This window comes from Oryctolagus cuniculus, chromosome 8 (assembly GCF_964237555.1).
Source record: "Oryctolagus cuniculus chromosome 8, mOryCun1.1, whole genome shotgun sequence".
NCBI lineage: Eukaryota > Metazoa > Chordata > Mammalia > Lagomorpha > Leporidae > Oryctolagus > Oryctolagus cuniculus.
In genome coordinates this window covers 6,010,641-6,032,258 of record NC_091439.1, presented here as the reverse complement: position 1 = coordinate 6,032,258, position 21,618 = coordinate 6,010,641, and the positions used below count along the sequence as shown (strand labels likewise).

Genomic DNA, 21,618 nt, shown 5'->3' with positions numbered 1-21,618 from the left:
AAAAGCAATTCAAGGTATCACATTAGGGAAATTTAATGAAATGTTTGACCAAATATAGCAGGCTAGCTTTTAAGTTGATAATTTTATATGGCCCACACATGTTATAGATATCCAAATAGCCCCTAGCAAAAAAAAATAAAAATAAAAATTCTCATCCCTTCCCTAAAAAAGGAAAGGTTAGAAAATCATTATCATTTGATCCAAAACTGAGACTTTTAGCAGAGGTCAGTATAGAATTTTGTGTGAAGCTGCACAACACAGCTTCACTCCGGAATCTGTGTATGAGTCCTCTGCTATGGATACCTTGTTGTGGAAACTGTAATCACAGTTTGGTGTTCAATATTATGGAAGTCAACTAAGAGGTTCCCACCTCAGGACCACACCATTCAAATAATAGGAAGATTTAATATAAAGTACCTAAATTCTCCAATTAAATGATACAGATGGACTGAAAGGATTAACAAACAAGATCAATCTATTTACTTCCTACAAGAAACACAGTTCACCAACAAAGATACACATAGACTGAAAGTGAAAAAATGGAAAAAGGTATTCCATGGTAATGGAAAGGAAGGAGCAGTTTTAGCCATGTGAATATCCGGCAAAATGGACTTTAACACAAAAGCTGTTTAAAAAGACAATGAAGGGTACTATGTAATGATTAAGGAATCAATTCAACAGGAAGATGTGACTATAATAAATATATATGCACCTGATGCCAGGGGGGCTGGCTATTTAACATGTATTTGCTACACATGTAATGGATCTAAAGGGAAACATAGACTATACTACAATAGTAATGTGACACATCATCACTCCACTTTCATCAATGATCAGATCAACTTTACAGAAAATTGACAAAGAAATAGCAGAGCTAATCTACACAATGGACTAGATGGACCTAATGGACATCTACAGAACCTTTCATCCCCTAGTTAAAGAATATCATTTCATCAGTGCATGAAACTTTCTCTAGGATAGGCCATATGCTAGGCCATAAAGCAAATCTCAACAAATTCAAGAAAATTGAAATCATACCATGTATCTTTTCTAACCACAATCAAATGAAGATGAAAATTAAAAACTTAAGAATCTACAAAATATGCAAACAGGTGGAGACTGAACAACATGTCCCTGAATGTTCACTCAGGGATCATAGAAGAACTCAAAAGGAAAATAAAAAATTTCTTCAAGTGAATGAAGATGATAACACCAAATATCAAAAAACATAGGTCAGAAAAAACAATGTTAAGAGGGAACTTTAAGGCGTTTAGTGCCTACATCAAGAAACTGGGAAGGCAGCAAATAGAAGACCTATCAATGCATCTCAAGGACCAAGAAAAATAACAGCAAAACAAAATCCAAATTAGAAGGATGAAATAAATAATTAAAATTAGACAAGAAACAAAATTGAAACAAAAAAAGACAAAAGATTGGTGAAATGAAGAGCTGTATTTTTTAAATAAATAAGATTGATACAGTATCGGCCCAATTAACAAAAATAAAAAACAGATAGAGAGAAGACTCAATAAAATTAGAGAAGAAAAAGGAGATGTAATAATGGATAACACAATAATAAAAAGAATCATCAGGAATTACTATATACAGCTGTATGTCAACTGATTGGAAAATCTAGAAGAAATGGATGGCTTGTCAGGCACATACAATCTTCCAAATTAAATCATGAATACATAAAAAATATAAACATACCTTAAACAAGACAGAGATGTAATCCATAATAAAGACCCTCCCAACAACAACAAAAAAAAGCTCAGTACCAGATGGCTTCACTTCTGAATTCTACCAAATTTCACAGAACTAATTGCATGTCTTAAACTATTCAAAACAACTGAAAGGGACTCCTCATAAAATCCTACTAAGAGGTCAGCATCATCTTAATTCCAAAACCAGAGAAGTATACGACAAAGAAAGAGAACTATACACTAATATCACTGATGAATATAGTTGTAAAAAATCCTCAACAAGATAAGAGCTCATCAAATCCAACAACACATCAGAAAGATCACTCATCTGGACCAAATAGGATTTATCCCTGGTTTGCAGTGATGGTTCAGCAACTGCAAACCAAATAAGAAATGTGCATATAAGATACATAAAGGACCAGTGAGCTGTAGCTCACAATATTTAGATGTTAAAGAGGTTTCCAATGTATGACAAAAAGTAACATTAGTTAAACTAGTCAGTTTGTGGATTTCCTTGGAAATATTGCCTTCTGAAAATTTCAATGTTTTAGGCCACTGGGCTGGTGAAGAATCGAAAATTTCTAGCCTAGAAAGTTCATATTTCCAAGACATTTTCTTTTTTTAACTTTTATTTAATAAATATAAATTTCCAAAATACAGATTTTGGATTACAGTGGCTTCCCCCCCCATAACATCCCTCCCACCTGCAACCCTCCCATCTCCTGCTCCCTCTCCCATTCCATTCACATCAAGATTCATTTTCAATTATCTTTATACACAGAAGATCAATTTAGTATATATTAAGTAAAGATTTCAACAGTTTGCACCCACACAGAAACACAAAGTGTAAAGTACTGTTTGAGTACTAGTTATAGCATTAAATCACATTGAACAACACATTAAGGACAGAGATCCTACGTGGGGAGTAAGTGCACAGTGACTCCTGTTGTTGAATTAACGAATTGACACTCTTGTTTATGACATCAGTAATCACCTTAGGCTCTTGTCATGAGTTGCCAAGGCTATGGAAGCCTTTTGAGTTCACCAACTCTAATCATATTTAGACAAGGTCATAGTCAAATTGGAAGTAGTTCTCTCCTCCCTTCAGAGAAAGGTAGCTCCTTCTTTGATGGCCCGTTCTTTCCACTGGGCTCTCACTCACAGAGAACTTTCATTTAGTTTTTTTTTTTTTTTAATTTTTTTTTTTTTTCTGCCAGAGTGTCTTGGCTTGGCTTTCCATGCCTAAAATACTCTGATGGGCTCTTCAGCCAGATCCGAATGGCTTAAGGGCTGATTCTGAGGCCAGTGTGCTGTTTCGGACATCTGCCATTCTATGAGTTCGCTGTGTATCCCCCTTCCCATATTATATTGTTCTCTCCCTTTTTTATTCTATCAGTTAGTATTAGTAGACACTACTCTTGTTTATGTGATCCCTTTGACGCTTAAGCCTATCATTATGATCAATTGTGAACTGAAACTGATCACTTTGACTAGTGAGATGGCATTGGTACATGCCACCTTGATGGGATTGAATTGGAATCCCCTGGCATGTTTCTAACCCTACCATTTGGGGCAAGTCAGATTGAGCATGTCCCCAGTTGTGTATCTTCGCCTTCTATTATTCCCACTATTATATTTAACAGGGTTCACTTTTCAGTTAAATTTAAACACCTAAGAATAACCGGGTGTTAATTAAAGAGTTCAACCAATAGTATTAAGTAGAACAAAAAAAATACTAAAAGGGATAAAGTATTAAGTTGTTCATCAACAGTCAGGACAAGGGCTGATCAAGTCACTGTTTCTCACAGTGTCCAAGACATTTTCAAGTTGTAAGTGTTACGTGTGTATAGTTTAAGACTCCTGTGTGTATAAGGGACAAATTAAGTTCTTATTTGAAACATCTAGTCTAGCTGGATGTTTGGAAGTGCTCAGCATATGTTAAATGTATAGGTAGTAAAGTCAATTTCTAAATATCTTTTGGAGTTTTTCTTTAAGAAATGGAATTTTTAACCATTTCTGTAAGTCATATGGTGGTCTACACTTGTTCAATGGTTTGGGAGAGGATGAGGGGAAACAAGTGTAAAACGTATCATGCTAGTGTATTCATAGTTGGACATTTTCAGACAACATTTTTTTCTTTATGTTTGGTGTATTTTGTTTTACTGTGCATTTATAGCACACATAAAGAAGAAATGAGTCCAAATCTTGTAACACCTAATTTCAATTTTTTTTGACAGAGTTAGACAGTGAGAGAGAGATGGACAGAAAGGTCTTCCTTTCCGTTGGTTCACTCCCCATATGGCTGCTACGGCTGGTGCGCTGCACCGATCTGAAACCAGAAACCAGGTGCTTCCTCCTGGTCTCCCTTGCGGGTACAGGGCCCAAACACTTGGGCCATCCTCCACTGCACTCCCAGGCCACAGCAGAGAGCTGGACTGGAAAAGGAGAAACTGGGACTAGTACCCGGCACCCCAACCGGGACTAGAACCCGGGGTGCCGGCTCTGCAGATGGAGGATTAGCCAAGTGAACCGTGGTGCTGGCTGTTAACACCTAATTTCTATACACTAAAGAGGTTGTCAATGTATGACAAAATTGTTTGTACAACTAGCACATTTTGTACACTTTGTGTTGAAATTCTTTGGAAAGCATGTCCTTTGTAACTGACTTTTGAATGTGAGGTTTTAAACCATCTCTAAGTGTTTCAAATGCTTCTAACTGTCCACTGAATGAAAGCGGAGGGAAAAAAGTGAGGAGTCATTGGTTCAATGACAAAATGTAAGATTTAGGAAAAATCTCAGATTTTGACCATTGTTACATGTGTATAATTTTACTTAACTGCCCTGTGTATTTAATGAAGGGGCTCATATGTAAGGGTACTTTCTCAAAAAAAAAGCTCATGAAAAAATGGAATTAAAAGAGATATTTAATTTGGTGCAAAAAAATTGAAATTCATACATAGTTTGTTTGTCACAATAGATATCTCTCATGAATTTTGATGATCTTCATGAAATATCTTGTACTAAGAAAATTTTTAAAACTTTATTTTATTTTATTTTATTTTATTTTTGACAGGCATAGTGGACAGTGAGAGAGAGAGAGACAGAGAGAAGGGTCTTCCTTTGCCGTTGGTTCACCCCCCAATGGGCACTGCGGCCGGCGCGCTGCAGCCGGCACACCGCACTGATCCGAAGGCAGGAGCCAGGTGCTTCTCCTGGTCTCCTATGGGGTGCAGGGCCCAAGGAGTTGGGCCATCCTCCACTGCACTCTCAGGCCACAGCAGAGAGCTGCCCTGGAAGAAGGGCAACCGGGACAGAATCTGGCGCCCCAACCAACCAGGACTAGAACCCAGGGTTCCAGTGCTGCAAGGTAGAGGATTAGCCTAGTGAGCTGCGGTGCCGGCCAAAACTCATATTTATTTTAAAAAGGTTCACTTTAGTATACACAGGTTAGAGAAGAACAGGCCTTGGAACTCTTCCTCTGAGGCCTGTTCTAGAGTCAGTTTGGTGTATAAAATCTAATCGTACTTTTGTGTTCAATAGAAATGTAATTCCAAATGAAAACTTCTTGATTTCTACCTTAAAACTTATCTTTCAAATAATAGCAATGATGATTAATTTGACAAAGAAAGGAGCAATACGACTAGCAATTCAGAAATGGAAAATTTTTCTTTAAAGATTTTACTTATTTGACAGGTACAGTTACAGACAGCGAGAAGAAGAGACAGAGATAAAGGTCTTCCATCTGCTGGTTCACTCTCCAAATGGCTGCAATGGCTGGAGCTGGGCCAATCCAATGCCAGGAGCCAGGAGCCAAGAGTCAAGAGCCAAAAGAGCTTCTTAAAGGTCTCCCATGAGGGTGCAGGGGCACAAGCACTTAGGCCATCTTCTACTGCTTTCCCAGGCAATAGCAAAGAGCTGGATCAGAAGTGGAGCACTCAAGACTAGAACTGGGATTAACCTGCTGCTAACCTAACTGTTAATCCAGGGATTAACTGGGAGCAGCTGAGACTAGTAGTGATTAACCTACTGTGCCATAGTTCCAGCCCCAGAAACAGAAAATTATATTAACATGATTGAAAGTACACAACGAAGGGCCGGCTCCGAGGCTCACTTGGCTAATCCTCCATCTGCAGCGCTGGCAACCCCGGGTTCTAGTCCCAGTTGGGGTGCTGGGTACTAGTCCCAGTTTCTCCTCTTCCAGTCCAGCTCTCTGCTGTGCCTGGGAATGCAGTGGAGGATGGCCCAAGTGCTTGGGTTCCTGCACCTGCATGGGAGACCAGGAGGAAGTACCTGGCCCCTGGCTTTGGATCAGCACAACGCCAGCCTTAACAGCCATTAGGGGAGTGAACCAATGGAAGGAAGACCTTTCTCTCTGTCTCTCTCTCATTGTCTATAACTCTCTCCCTCTATCTCACTCTCTCACTGTCTAACTCTGCCTGGCAAAAAAAAAAAAAAAAAAAAAAAAGAAAAAGAAAAAGAAAAAGAAAAAAAAAAGCACACAATGAAAGCAAGCAAGCAAATGATGACAAATTGATTTCTATTGATGGAATCCACAATTATGAGAGAAGAAGAGCAAGATTCGCAATCTGGTCAGAGTTGGAGAAGAGCAGACACCCAGAGACAACAATATCAAGAAAACAAAGCTAGGATACTACTAGATAGGATTCTGAGCAATCACATGCATCTTCAAAAACCAACAGAAATGGATGAAACAAATGCATTTTGAGACTTGAAAGTGGAAATTCTGAGTTAAATGTTACAATCAAAAAGCAAGCAGAAAGAAAGGAACAGCTTCAGAAAAATCTGTTACATTTCAGTTCAATTTAGGAAGCGCTTATCAGTGACAAGAATGAAGGTAAATGAATTTGAATATGGAGAGGTTAGTTCCCAAAGAAATTTAAAAACCAGTCAGTTTGAAATGGCTATTCAAAAGATTATGCTAACGCATCATGTGGATAATAATGACAGCAAAACTGGAAATGCTTCTTCAAAATATCTTCCTCTGGTGATGGAGAATAAAGATCATCAAGAGAAGCTATTATGTATGAAACTACTAGCAGTGAAATACGGAAGCCTAGAACAGAATTTTAAAAGTATTATAGGCCGGCGCCGCGGCTCACTAGACTAATCCTCCGCCTTGCGGCACCAGCACCCTGGGTTCTAGTCCCGGTCGGGGCTCCGGATTCTGTCCCAGTTGCCCCTCTTCCAGGCCAGCTCTCTGCTGTGGCCAGGGAGTGCACCCCATGGGAGACCAGGATAAGTACCTGGCTCCTGCCATCGGATCAGCACGGTGTGCTGGCCGCAGCGCGCCGGCCGCGGCGGCCATTGGAGGGTGAACCAATGGCAAAGGAAGACCTTTCTCTCTGTCTCTCTCTCTTGCTGTCCACTCTGCCTGTCAAAAAAAAAAAAAAAAAGTATTATAGTAGTAAATCACAAAAACCATATGGAAATGAGTATTTTAAAACACGGTAAGTAGAGAACTCTAAGTGGAACACTGAAGAAGCAACAACACAAAATAGTAAAATTAAGAACATAATAGAAATAAATAAAAATAAATAAATAAAACCTGTTTATTATTATAAGCACAATCAGCATGTCAAGAAAACAGAGCAGTTAAGAGAGAAAAATAGTGTCTTAAGTAATTAGATGGAACTCAAATTTCAAAATCTGAAATCTGAACCAACCAAAATAACTACAGAAGAGTTTGATACAACAGATTTTGAAAAAAAAATATAAACAATTTAATCTAGAAGAAAAAAAGATGGGAAGTCATTGACAACTGAATTAAAGAAGACTAAGTAGTGACCAGATCGCAATATCAAAGATGGGATAAGGGGCAGCATGGCAGAACTTTATTTGGACCTGTTCTGGTGATATCTGGCCTAGAATCACTTTGATAAGAATAATTGTATCATAACATATCATTTAGTAGAAATCATATTCCAAAATGACGCTTAGTGATTTCTACCACAATACCATAGCCTTCAACTATCAGTGTGGATGGTTAATTGACAAAAGAAAGAAGAATAATGCAAACAATGGTAAAAAAAAAAAAAAAAAAGATATTGAATCTATTGCAAGTTCTCCAAGGGAGAGAGTGAATAAGAACAAATTAACTCTTACTGATGTAGAAAAGCAGTAACAGTGGTATTGTGCCTGCATCAAAATTAGAAGAGGAAGATCAAGAAACACCATGGGATCAGAACTTGCAGAAGAGCAGACACTCAGGGACAATTAAGACAAGAACAGGAGACATGAATATTACAAAAAAGGGTTCTGATCAAACACCTTTGCACCCAAAAATAGACAGAAATGGCTGAAAAGAAAATTAATTAAAAGGCTTGAAGTTGAAAATTCTGAGATAAATGTTGGAATCAAGAAGCAAGCAAAAAAAAATGGAATAACTTCATTAAAACAGCTGTTATATCCCAGTTCAGTTTAGGAAACTCTTAATAATGAAGCTAAATGAATATGAAAATTGGAAGACTCAGAAAACAATCAGTTTGAAATTGCTGTTCACAAGAATATACTAAGTATATCAGATGAATTATCTTAACAAATAAAAAGTGCATCTTCAAAGTGCATACATGTGGTGGCAGAAAATCAAGAACTTGAAAAGGAGTTATTCTCTATGATCTTTGAAATAAAATATGAAAATACAGAAGAGAAAAAAAATGAAGTTGAAATAAATGATTGTAAGCCAGAAACATTATATAGAAATTAATATAGTAGAACAAGGTCAAGTAGCAAATTCTAAACAGGATACTGAAGAAAGAGCAGGAGAGAAGAAATAGAAAAAATAAAAGAAATCAAATGTTTTTCAGGCACAAGCAGCATGTGAAAGAAATCGAGAGCACTCAGGGTGGCAAAACAAGGGTTCTAGAAATCAAATTAAAGACAGAAATCTGGACCATCCAAAATCATAAATATAAGCATTTTTAGGAGAAGCAAAATTTAGGAAATAATTGCCAACACAGCTCAACCAGACAAAGGAGAACTTAGAAGAGATCAAAATCAAACTTGACCTGAAAAAGTGTCACAAAATAATTTTAGTCAATGCTCTGCCTATAATCCCTGGGACTATCCTTAATTCGGAAAATGAATAATAATTTACATCAAATAGAAATAGCATTCAAGAATAAAGCACAGTTTTTTTTTAAGGTTTATTTATTTATTTGAAAGTCAGGGTTACACAGAGAGAGGACAGGCAGAGAGAGAGAGAGAGAGGTCTTACATCTGCTGGTTCACTCCCCAATTGGCTGCAACGTCCAGAACTGCGCTGATCCGAAGCCAGGAGCTCTTTCCGGGTCTCCCGCGTGGGTGCAGGGCCCAATAACTTGGGTCATCTCCTACTGCTTTCCCAGGCCATAGCAGAGAGCTGGATTGGAAGTGGAGCACCCAGGACTTGAACCGGCACCCATGTGGGATGCTGGCACCACAAGTGGCGTCTTTACTCACTAAGCCACAGCGCCTGCCCCAAGTCATTTCTAATTCAAGAATAAGAATGCTCTCTGCAAACTCTGACCCCAAGGAGAGTCTTGATCTTTCTCTTCTATGCAGGCAGAGTATTTCTTCTATAATTTCTGTGGATTCCATCAATAGGAGTCAATTTGTCATTATTTACTTGCTCTCATGGAGCACTTTCAATAACATCAATACCATTTTCTTTTATGCTATTTCAATCCTTCCATGATCAGTTAATCAAAATGCTGAGTGAACTTCTGCTGTTCTACTCATTCATGCAATTCTGATGTTGATAGATCGACTTTTATTATCATCATTATTATTATGATTTTCTGTCTTACTCTCTTGTGAATCTCCTGGTAAGACTTTGCTGCTTGGTCATACTCTAGTATATTCACTTTTAAATGACTTTGGACTTCTATATTTGTTTCAACTTCATTTTCTTCTATTTTTTGTGCTGTTGATATAACAGATAATAACTTGCTGAAGAATTGACTTTCTGTCCTCAGATGTAGACATTTTGAAGTGTTTTCCAGTTTTGCTGTAGGATCCTCATGATTGGGTTTATTCTTGTGAATAGTCTTTTAAAAATGAAAAGAATTTAGTCTCCATGGGAATTAACCTTCCCATTTTCATATTCATTAAACTTTGCCCTTGTTATTGTTAAGAGTTCCCTAAATCAAGATATAAGTCGGTTTTTCTGGTTTGCAGCTTTTGCTTGCTTACTTTTTAATTATAGGTATTAACTCAGAATTTTCACTGATGACACCAAGTTCGTTTTCTCCTTATCTATTACTATCTCCTTTTGATTGCCACCAGGACTGTTCAGTATTACATCTCTTAAAATTCTGATAATGCACCTTGAGAAAATTGTTTATGATATCTGTCTGGTCATGTGCATCTTCAAAATACCAAGGTGATTCCTGATTTCCCTCTCACAGATTATATTGCTGACATTATTGCTTTCATAAGATTTCTGTTGACTGCATCAGTAGAAGCAATTTGTCATTTTTTTTTGCTTTGGTAGAGTGCTTTAAAATCATGTCTATCTCATAGTCTTTGTTTCCAGTTGCAACTGTTATTTTCTCTTTTGCCAATTATTTATCCATGTTATTTTATGGAAGCATGTTTTTGTGGTGGAATCACTGATTTCTTCTGGAATAATATTTACATTGGAAACTAAAGTATGATTTGGGATTCTACAGCAAGGTGACTTTTTGACAAGTCTCACAGAAAAGCATTGAGTACAGTTCTGTTAACCCACTTCTTCATGCTAAATTTGTTATTTGGGTCTTTTACCGTTTTTAGAGCAATTTATTCCATAAGCAATCATTTCATTAATCTAGAAAAAACTGATAATGTGTTTCAAAATCTGTATTAGATACTTGAGCAGCTATCATTTTGGAAGTTGATTCCATATATTTAATATCTGAGTTCTAGCTGACTCCTTAAGAAAGACTTATTCTCTCTTAACTGCTCTCAGTTTCCCTGATATGCTGCTTGTGCCACTATAAATAGATTGACTTACTTTATTTCTTCTGCTAGGCTCTGTTTTGTTCTTTTTTCAATGTTCTGTTTTCACTTTGCTATTGACTCTGCTCTACAATATTGATTTCCACGTGACTTTTGTGGCTTACTACTGCTTTTTTCCACTTATTTTTCTTTTCTTCCAGATTTTCACATTTCTGTGACAGTATTTTATAGATAATAACTACCATTGAAAATCTTGATTCTTTGTCACCTTCTGTGATACATTTTCTAGTTTTGCTTAAGGTGAACAACCTAATGTTTTAGAAAATTTTTAAGAATCTTTTCAAACTGACTGGTTTTTAATCGGCTTGAGAGTTAATGTCATTTATCTTCATTTAATTTTGATCTTGTCATTTCTTTTTTAAGATGTATTTATTTATTTGAAAGTCAGATTTACACAGAGAGAGGAGGAGAGGCAGAGAGAGAGAAAGAAAGAAAGAGGTCTTCCATACACTAGTTTACTCCCCAATTGGCTGCAATGGTCGGAGCTATGCCGATCTGAAGGCAGGAGCCAGGAGCTTCCTCCAGGTCTCCCACGTGGGTACAGAGGCCCAAGGACTTGGGCCATCCTCCACTGCTTTCCAAGGCAGCAAAATGGCTGTTCAAAAGAATATTTCAAAATATCAGGTTGATGTTCTTAAAGCAAAACTAGAAAGTATTTTTCAAAATGTCTACATCTGATGATAGATATTCAAGGTCTTCACAGGAATTATCAATAAAAACACTAACAAAAATATGAAAACCTTGCATAGAAGAAAAATAGGTCAAAAATAGCAAAATGCAAAAGTCATATGGAAATGAATGTGGTAAAATATGGTTAGTAGCAAAGTTGAAATGGGAAATTAAAAAAAGAGACCAAACATAATAGAGATAATAACAATAGTCATCTATTTTACAGACATGAAGCTTGTGAAGGAGATTAGAGCAGTTAAGAGAGAAAGATATGTATTTCTTTGAGGGGTCAGATGGAATTCAGAATTAAATATCTGAACCCTGAACTAACAGAATGATAGCTGATCAAGAGTCTATAACAGGGGCCGGTGGTGTGGTGTAGCAGGTAAAGCCAATGCCTGTGGTGTCAGCAATCCCTATGGGCTCCAGTTCGAGTCCCCGATCCTCTACTTCCAATACAGCTCTCTGCAATAGAAGATGGCCCAAGTCGTTGGGCCCCTGCACCTGCATGGGAGACTTGGAAGAATTCCTGGATTCTGGCTTCAGATTAGCACAGCTCTAGCTGTTGCAGCCATCTGGGGAGTGAGCTATTGGAAGGAAGACTCCCTCTCTTTCTCTCTCTGTCTCTGCCTTTCTGTAACTCTGCCTTTCAAATAAATAAATAAATAAATCTTTTTAAAAAAGAGTTTATTACCTTTACAATTGTTTAAAAAAATCATTCTTTCTAGAATTTTGAAAAGTTACAAAATCATTGCCAACTGAACTAAATCAAAGTAGGATGTTAGCTATAAAATTTACCATAAAGAGGCTACATAATATAACTTTGAATAGCTATGATCTAAAGTCACTTTGGGGTGGAAACCTGATTGTATTTAGAGTTCCATGGATATCTTACTCCAAAAGAAAACTTAGTCATTTCTATGGCCTTCAGATATCAGCAGTGAGGGATAATTAACCAAGAAAGGAGTAAAAATGCCAGAAATTGGAGGAAAATGATATTGCTGTAATTGAAAATGCTTCATGAAAGCAAACAAATATGACTAATTGATTCATATTGATGGAGTCCATCAATATGGAAATAAGAGTCATTATATCTCCATCACAAATATTAACAAATGAAAACCAGGAGTCACCTTGGGATTTTGAAGTTGTAGAAGTACAGACACCAGAGGCAATTTTTTCAAAATTAGAATATCAGGCTTTTATAAGAAAGGATTCTGCCCAGTTGCCTTTATGATGAAAAGGAAATAGAAATGGCCAAAGACAAATTTAATTTAGTTTCTTGGGGTCAGATTCTGTGTTAATAGTTATGATAAAAAAGCAAGTAAGGTAAATGGAGAAGTGTAAAAAAAACCTGTTATGTCTTTATATCTGTTTGAGAAAACTTTTAACAATGACTAGAACAAAGTTAAATGAATGTGAACATGGGGAGGCTAGTTCCCACTGATATTTAAAGATCACTCATATTGGAATAGCTATTCCCAGTATGCTAAAACATCAGATAGATAATCTTACTGTAAAATTGGAAAGTGCATTCTCAAAATGTGTGAGAAATAAGGTGTCCAGGCAGGATTATTGTCTTTGAAAACACTAGCAAAGAATGTGAAAAATTGGAAAAGAAGAAAAAAATTATAACAAATCATAGTAAAACACGAAAGTCATAGAGAAATGAATTTGGTAACCATGTAATGAAGTCAAAAGAGGAGGTTGAGGAAAGAACAAGACAGACTATATTAGAAAAAATAAAGAAAACAAGCTGTTTTTAGAGGCACAAGGCACATGTCAAAGAAACAAAGAGCAGTTTAGAGAGAAAAGATATGTCTTTCATAAGGAATTACATGGAACTCAGAATTCAAAATCTGGTATCTGAACTACCCAGTGATACCTTCTGAAGAGTAGATAGTCATTGTCAACTGAATTAAAATTAGCATGAAGAAGTGACACAATGCAACTACTTGGTCCTCTTCCTCTGAGGCCTGTCATACTTTTCTGTGTAAACCTGAATCACATTTTATCTTTCAAAAGAAATCTAATTCTAGAAGAAAGCCTAATGGTTTCTACCTCAAGATCATGGCATTCAAATAACAGTATGGATGGATAACTGACCAGGGAAGGAGTAATAAGCCTGCAATTTGGATGGACAGAAAGTGATATTAATGAAATTGAAATTGTTTTCTGAAAGCAAACAAATAATGACTCCACTCTAATCGGTGGAGTCCACAGAAGTAATACAACAGTTATAACGGATACATCAAAATTAGGAAAAGAGGAAGAAAAGGAATCACCTAGTGATTCTGAGTTTGCAAAAGTGCAAACACACCCAGAAGCAATTTTCACAAAAGAGGAATGCTAAGATTTGTCAAGACAAACTGATACTAGATTCTGCTGAAATCAAAAGGAGATAGCAGTGATTAAAAGGAAAATGAATTTGGTTCACTGAATGTAAAAATTCTGAGTTAACAGAATCAAAGAGCAAGCAAAATAGAAGTATTTTTTAAGATTTATTTTTATTTATTTTAAGACAGAGAGAGAGGGAGAGAGAGAGAGAGAGAGAGAGGTTCTCCATCCGCTGGTTCACTCCCTAAATGACTTCCATGGCCAGAGCTGTGCCAATCAGAAGCCAGGAGCCAGGAGCTTCTTCAGGGTCTCCCATGAGGGTTGAGGGGCCCAAGGACTTGAGCCATCTTCCACTGTTTGCCCATGTGATAGCAGAGAGCTGGATCAGAAGTGCAGCAGCGGAGACTCGAACCTGCGCCCTTATGGGATGTTGGCACTGCAGGAAGTGGCTTTACCCCTTACAGCACAAAGCTGATCCCCAAGTAGAGCAGTTTTGAAAAGCAATTTATAATCAGTTTCATTGATTACAATCTTGATATTGACAAGAACAAAGTTAAATGAATATGAAAATGGCAAGATTTATTCCCATGAAGATTTAAAGAACAGTAAGTTTGAAATAGCTATTCACAAGAATACACTGGGCCGGTGCCGCGACTCACTAGGCTAATCCTCTGCCTTGCAGCACTGGCACACTGGGTTCTAGTCCCAGTCGGGGCGCCGGATTCTGTCCCAGTTGCCCCTCTTCCAGAACAGCTCTCTGCTGTGGCCAGGGAAGTGCAGTGGAGGATGGCCCAAGTACTTGGGCCCTGCACCCGCATGGGAGACCAGGATAAGTACCTGGCTCCTGCCATCGGATTGGCGCGGTGCGCTGGCCGCAGTGCGCCGGCCGCGGTGGCCATTGGAGGGTGAACCAACGGCAAAGGTTCTTTCTCTGTCTCTCTCTCTCACTGTCCACTCTGCCTGTCAAAAAAAAAAAAAATATGCTAAAATGGGAGCCTGCAATGCCATGCAGTGTTAAGCCATTGCCCACAAAACCAGCATCCCATATTAGTGTGGGTTCAAGCCCAGGATACTCCACTTCCAATCAAACTGCCTGCTAATGTTCCTGGGAAAGCAGTGAAAGATGGTACAACTACATAGGCTCCTGTCACCCATGTGGGAGACCTGGATGGTGCTCCAGGCTCCTGGCTTCAGCCTGGCCCATCCCTGGGCTTTGAAGCCATTTAGGGAGTGAACCAGTGAATGGAAGATCTCTGTCTCTCCTTCTACCTGTAACTCCACCTTTTTTTAAGAAAAAAAGATATGCTAAAACATCATATGGGTGATCTGGCAGTGAAACTGAAAAGTACAGCTTAATAATCTGTACATCTAGAGACAAAGAACCAAGTTCTTCAGTGAGAGTTATTATAAGAACATTGGCAAAGAAATGCGAAAAACTGGAGGAAAATAAGGTGAAACAAACAGTAGTAAAAGGCAAAAATCATATGAAAATGAATGTGGTAGACCATGGTCAAATAGTAAGGTCTGACAAGATATTGAAAAAAGAGGAAGATAGAACATGGTAGAAGAACAAAAGAAGTCACAAGCAGCATGTCAAGGAAACTTATAGCAGTTAAGAGAAAAATAAGGCTTTATTCTGCAGAAAGATGGAACTCAAAATTAAAGATCTGGAAGCTGAACTACTAAAATGATAACTGCTAAGGAGTTTAATACAATAGATTTTTTTTTAAATACCAACAGTTCTGTCTGGAAACATTAAAATTTAGGAGATCATTACTTGGGCCAGCGTTGTGGACAGCCATTTATGTCACTGTTTGCTATTCTGTCATTGCATATTGGAGTGCCAGTTTAGTCCCAGCTTTTCTGCTTCTGATACACATTCCTGCTAGTGCACCAATGAAGGCAATGGAATTAAGACCGAGAATCAGAGGCTAGTATTGTGGCAAAGTGGGTAAAGCCACTGCTTATGATGATGGTGACCCATATGGGCTCCTGTTTGTGTCCCGGCTGCTCCACTGTTGAGCCGGCTCTCTGCTAACGGCGTGGGAAAAGCAGCAGAGGATGACCCAAGTGTTAACCTCTTGATAAACCTGGAAGAAACTGCTAGCTTCTGACTTCAACTTGGTCCCAGCATTAGCTTTTGCAGCCATCTGTGCAGTGAAACAGCTGATGGAAGATCTTTCTCTTTCTGTGTCTTTCCCTCTCTCTCTGTAACTCTTGCAAATAAACAAATAAATATTTTTTTAAAAAAAGATAGTGATTTGGGATCAGAACTCTACACAATGACTTCTCAAGATGTTAATAAAACAAAATTTATAAAATATGAATAGCTCTGTATAGAATGAGAAGTTAGAATAGCATCATCAATTGAAATAAATAAGACTAATAAGAAGCTACAGGAGTTCAATATGAAAATTTGAATAGGTATGTAACACAAGAGAGCTCTAGTCAGTGTTCTTCCTGTGAGGAATGTCCTAGAGTCACCTTATTGGAGGAAATATAGTCATAATATAATGTGCAGGGGCCAGCGCTGTGGCTCAGTAGGTTAATCCTCTGCATGCGGTGCCGGCATCACATATGGGCACTCGTTCTAGTCCCGGATATTCCTCTTCCCATCCAGCTCTCTGCTATGGCCGGGGAAAGCAGTAGAAGATCACCCAAGTCCTTGGGCCCCTGCACCCATGTGGGAGACCCGGAAGAAGTTCCTGGCTCCTGGCTTCGGATCGGCGCAGCTCTGGCCATTGCGGCCAACTGGGGAGTGAACCATCAGATGGAAGATCTCCCTCTTCTCTCTCTCTCTCTCTCTCTCTCTCTGCTTCTCCTCTCTCTGTGTAACTCTGACTTTCAAATAAAAAATAAGCATTTAAAAAAAGTGATAACACTAGCAATTCGAAAAGAAGAAAATGATACTGATTTTATTGAAAGTGCTCCATGAGAGCATACAAATAATGACAGATGGGCTCCTATTGCTGGATCCAACAAAAGTAATTGATGTGAGATAGCACCTACATCAAAATAAAGAGAACTAACAGATACCCAGAGGCAATGATCTCAAAAACATAGTGGTAGAATATTACAAGATGGGATTCTTTCTGGTTACTTTGCCATCAAAAGTCACATCCTTCAAATAACAGCACTTATAATTTGGTCAACAAGGGGGTTATGTTGCCAGCATTTAGAAGAAAAAAATTTATTGACATTACTAAAAACATTCCATGAAAGCAAACAATTAATGACAAATTGACTCCTAATATGCAGTTCACAGAAGAAATAGAAATGATATGATGTCTAAATTAAATATAAGAAAACAAAAGTATATCTCCTTGGAATTCTGAGGACATAGACTAGCCTACGTACTACAATAGGCAATTCACTTGTACAATGTATCATTTATAGACACAGCTGACATTGATTAAGACAAAAAAAATCACTCAGAGACTACATTCCTGGGCTCACTTAGAAGCAGCTCAAAGCAACAAGCCAAGTCATAACCTTATACCAGCTAAATCATAAAGTATCTTACAATGAAACCTACTCCATAAAGAATAAGGGATGAATACATCAGATGAATACACCAGAGGGAATACACCTAGGGATACAGGAAGCATGAAGAAGCAAAAGAACACAATACTCCTCCTAAATTAGATCCTGAACTGAAGGAAATCTTCAAAATGGCATATATAGAAGTAAAAATAATGATGGTAAGCAATGAGATGCAGGATAACTAAGATTAAAGAAATTAGGAAATCAATGAGTGATGAATAAAATCTTATTAAAGAGATAGAATTCGGCCAGCACCACAGCTCAATAGGCTAATCCTCCCCCTGCGGCACCGGCACCCCGGGTTCTAGTCCCCGCTGGGCACCCCACTTTAGTTGCCTACAAGAAACTCACTTTACAAAGATTCACACAAACTGAAAATGGAGGGTTGGAAAAAGATATAGGCAAATGGAAACCAAAAACAAGCAGGTGTAGGCATCCTGATATCAGATCAAACAGATGCATTAATAAAGGCTTGCTCATCAACAAACTTCAGTCAGTGGGATCAACTTGACATGCCCTGATGAGCAGTTAGGTGGGAAAGAAAAATAAACTCTGAAAACCAGCAAACAAAAATAATTTTAATCAGCACAACTACTTTGAATTGATGAATATAATCAAATTTCTTTCACAAACTATAAAGCAAAAACACATAATTTCTCTAAGAAAGGAATTTAGCAATGAGGTAGTCAACTTTTGCTTTTATTACTTATTTCATTTGTAAATTATTGATGATAAAACTGCACAACAACTTTGAAGGATTGCTGTGAGAATGAATGAAGTAAGATAAAAATGTTACTGATGTAAGTACACTGCAACTATTAAAATAATGTTAATGTTAAGAATATGATCATAGAAGCTTTTTTGCCAATGCAGTGAATTAATAAGCAGTCAATGTATTTTAAATGATTTGATAGCAAAGGGCCTAATTTGAATGCTTTCTTGAATTTTCCTATTTCTTTCTTCTAAAAAATAAACCATATTTTGCAGCACTCAGATGACTAGCTAGAAACGTTCCCATTTGACTATCTTGCTATTTATGTTCTATGTATTAAATTTCCTAGGTCAGAGAACCTTCTCAAAATCAAGAAACATTGATCCCTGTCTCATCTGACTGGTCAGTAGGAACAAAATCAATTCCCATCTGTCAATAAAAGCTTCAGCAAACAGATTTCTTTGATCATGTATCTTTATTCCAAAATTCAAACAATGTAGCAAAAAATATAACTAACTCTCCCTTAATAACAAAATAAACTATATACTGTGAGCAGATAAAAAGGGTCCATTCATTTGGGATGTCACAAATAATCCATTTTAAACAGAAGTTGCTCAGAAGTTAGTTCTATTTTGGTGACAAGCAAAGGAAACAGTATGAAGGTATAGTCTCCTAATAAAATTGCCTCCCTGAGAAGCAGTTTGCTAGGGCTTTCATCATAAATGTTAAGGGAGTGTCTAGGTTATAGAAAATGAGGAGTGGGAGGGACTTTCCTCCTTGGAATATACATATTCATGAATTGTGTTTTTAAAAGCTGACTCAAACTGGTTTCTTGCAGCTTTAACTATTCCTTGTTTGTGATGATCTGGCTCCTTCTGAGTATCATCGCATCATAAGCTTTCCTGGAACATTCTCTGAAAAACAAGCTCAAGCCAGTAAACTTTCAGATTCCCAGCCTGTGTTTCAGTTAACCTCCATCCCCAACTTTTCCCTACATCCCACACTCTTGTTTATGTTTGTACAATATTAATCCATTTGCCCTTACAAAAAGACAAACTGTGTGGGCATGTATGTCTTAATAATGGAGGGAAATTTTTGCAACCACATGATAATATAATGAGAGGTATATAACTGGAATTCTCACTCCAATAATATCCCATAATTTTAAGCTATATAAAACAAGACAGGGAGGCAGAACAAATGAATTCAGTTTCCTCCTAACTCTACTGTGATTTTCCATGTAACTCTGACAGTTCTCTGATGATATACACTGTGTCTAGACAGCTTTTCAGAGAACTAATGAAAACTCACCACTATAACCCACATTGATCTTTACTTCAGGTCTCATCACCACATTCAAGAGCATCTACTGTTTGCTAATAAATATTTTGCATATGTACATTTAGCATAATATATAAAAATGTTGTCAATAGCCTGATTCCCCAACTTAATTATGGGTTTCAGGAATTATAGTAGTTCTCTTCACACAAGAGAACCTGGTAAATATTTGTTGGTAAAATTCATGATACTGACAGGATGTTTAAAAACAAAAAGAAAGATATTATTAACCTAAACAGAAACAAACATAAATAAATAAAACTGGCCCAGACTATCCATCTTCTACATAAATATGAAACATAAAAATGCACATTCACATTTCAGTCTCCTTGAATATCCTGCCCCAAATTTTCTTTTTCCCTTAACTGATTTTTAAAAGCCACTGAATATCATTTGACCCATCTACCCTAAGTAAACATAAACTGATTAAATACAGCTAGTCATAGATGAAATTACTTTTTGGTTGTATTAAAGTTTATTTCACATTTGGAATGCAGACTGAAGTATTAGATGCTATAATATTCTTGTTCTGTTACAATCATTATTTTTAGTGTCTAAAAAGCAAATACCAATGTATTTCACTTTATATTCCTTCTTGTGCCTTTAGAGCCACAAATACAATAGATTAGAAAGTGGTTGATTCACTCAAAGAGTTCTTAAGTAAAGCAGTATTTGTGAACAGACAAGTCTCCATAAAGAAGCTTTAGGCCTTTAAAGACATCCAGTTTCTCATTCTATTTCAATACAACCACAAAATAACAGACTACTGTCATATATTACCATACCTAAAGTTTTACTGTGGGAGATTTATTAATTTATTCATTGCCTTTCCAGGCATTTCCTACAAAGCAAATTGAGCTAAGAAACAATACTCTTTCTTACATTTTCTCAAAGAATGGCAATTTTACCACCTTCATCCCTTAGGCAAATGACTTTACCCTTTAGTGTCACATGGAGAACTCCATACTATGCCTAGGCCAAGGGGCAAAACATCCAGCTATCCAGCTGAAGTGTTACCAGATCCAGCTAATAAAATTCATATGTATTGGAGTTTTTTATAAGATTTTGTATCTACATAGATTCAATTATGTTCAGGACTTAAACTGAGCTATGAGAAAGTTGCTGAATCTGATCCCATTATTCTGGTCTCTACAGAATTATTTTCCTTTAAGTTGAGTAATATAACTGGATTTTATCCAGAAACAGAACAGGAAATAGCCTATCAGAATCAATATTGTGCACTTGTTGAGAAATTTGAAATAATGTCTCTAGGTTTATTTTATATAAAGTTTCATTTTAAAAACTTTTTTGAGAATAAATACTGAAAAAGATTTTGCTTCTTTTAAAATGATACAAATTTCATTCAAAAACATGGACAATTATGTAAACAACCATTTTTTTCTTCTTTGTTAACACTTGGATAATCAAACCCAAAATCTCATGGAAACAGTAACACTTCTATGAAACCTGATGTGCCTAAAGTACACATTACATTTTCCCATGTCAAATCTATCTCCATGCATATCTATTCTACTTTACATTTTCCATTTTTTCCTTCAATACATATTCTTTCAGTCACTTCATAGTGTCTGTAGAATGAAGCAATCTATATATCTTTATAAAGATGAAAAAGGACTTACTTACTTTTTTTTAATTTTTTTTTAACTTTTAATTAATGAATATAAATTTCCAAAGTACAGCTTATGGATTACAATGGCTTCCCCCCCATATCGTCTCTCCCACCCGCATCCCTCCCCTTTCCCACTCCCTCTCCCCTTCCATTCACATGAGGATTCATTTTCGATTCTCTTTATATACAGAAGATCAGTTTAGCATACATTAAGTAAAGATGTCCACAGTTTGCTCCCACACAAACATAAAGTGAAAAATAATAGATGAGTTTTTAAATGATGATGAAATCAGATCAGACCTATTGTCATGTTTAATCCCAGTGAGAGTCAAGTTGGGAATTGATAATTTCTTCTTCTTTTTTTTTTTTAACAGAAGATCAGTTTAGTATACATTAAGTAAAGATTTCAACAGTTTGCACCCCCATAGAAACACAAAGCGACTTACTTTTTTTAAGATTTATTTATTTATTTATTTGAAAATCAGAGAGAGAGAGAGAGAGAGAGATCCTCCATCTGGCCGAAGCCAGGAGCTAAGAGCTTCAGCTGGTTCTCCCATGTGGGTAACAGCTGGGTCTCCCATGTGGGTAACAGGGGTCCAAATTCTTAAGCCATATTCTGCTGATTTTTCCAAGCCATTAGCAGGGAGCTGTATTAGAAGTAGAGCAACGAGTACACAAGCTGGCACCCA

At 37.1% G+C, this 21,618-nt stretch overlaps 1 pseudogene; it reads right to left on the bottom strand.

Moving 5' to 3' along the window:
- LOC100346900 (N-alpha-acetyltransferase 15, NatA auxiliary subunit pseudogene) overlaps positions 1–21,618 on the bottom strand; it is a 58,380-nt pseudogene that overhangs the window by 35,737 nt on the left and 1,025 nt on the right.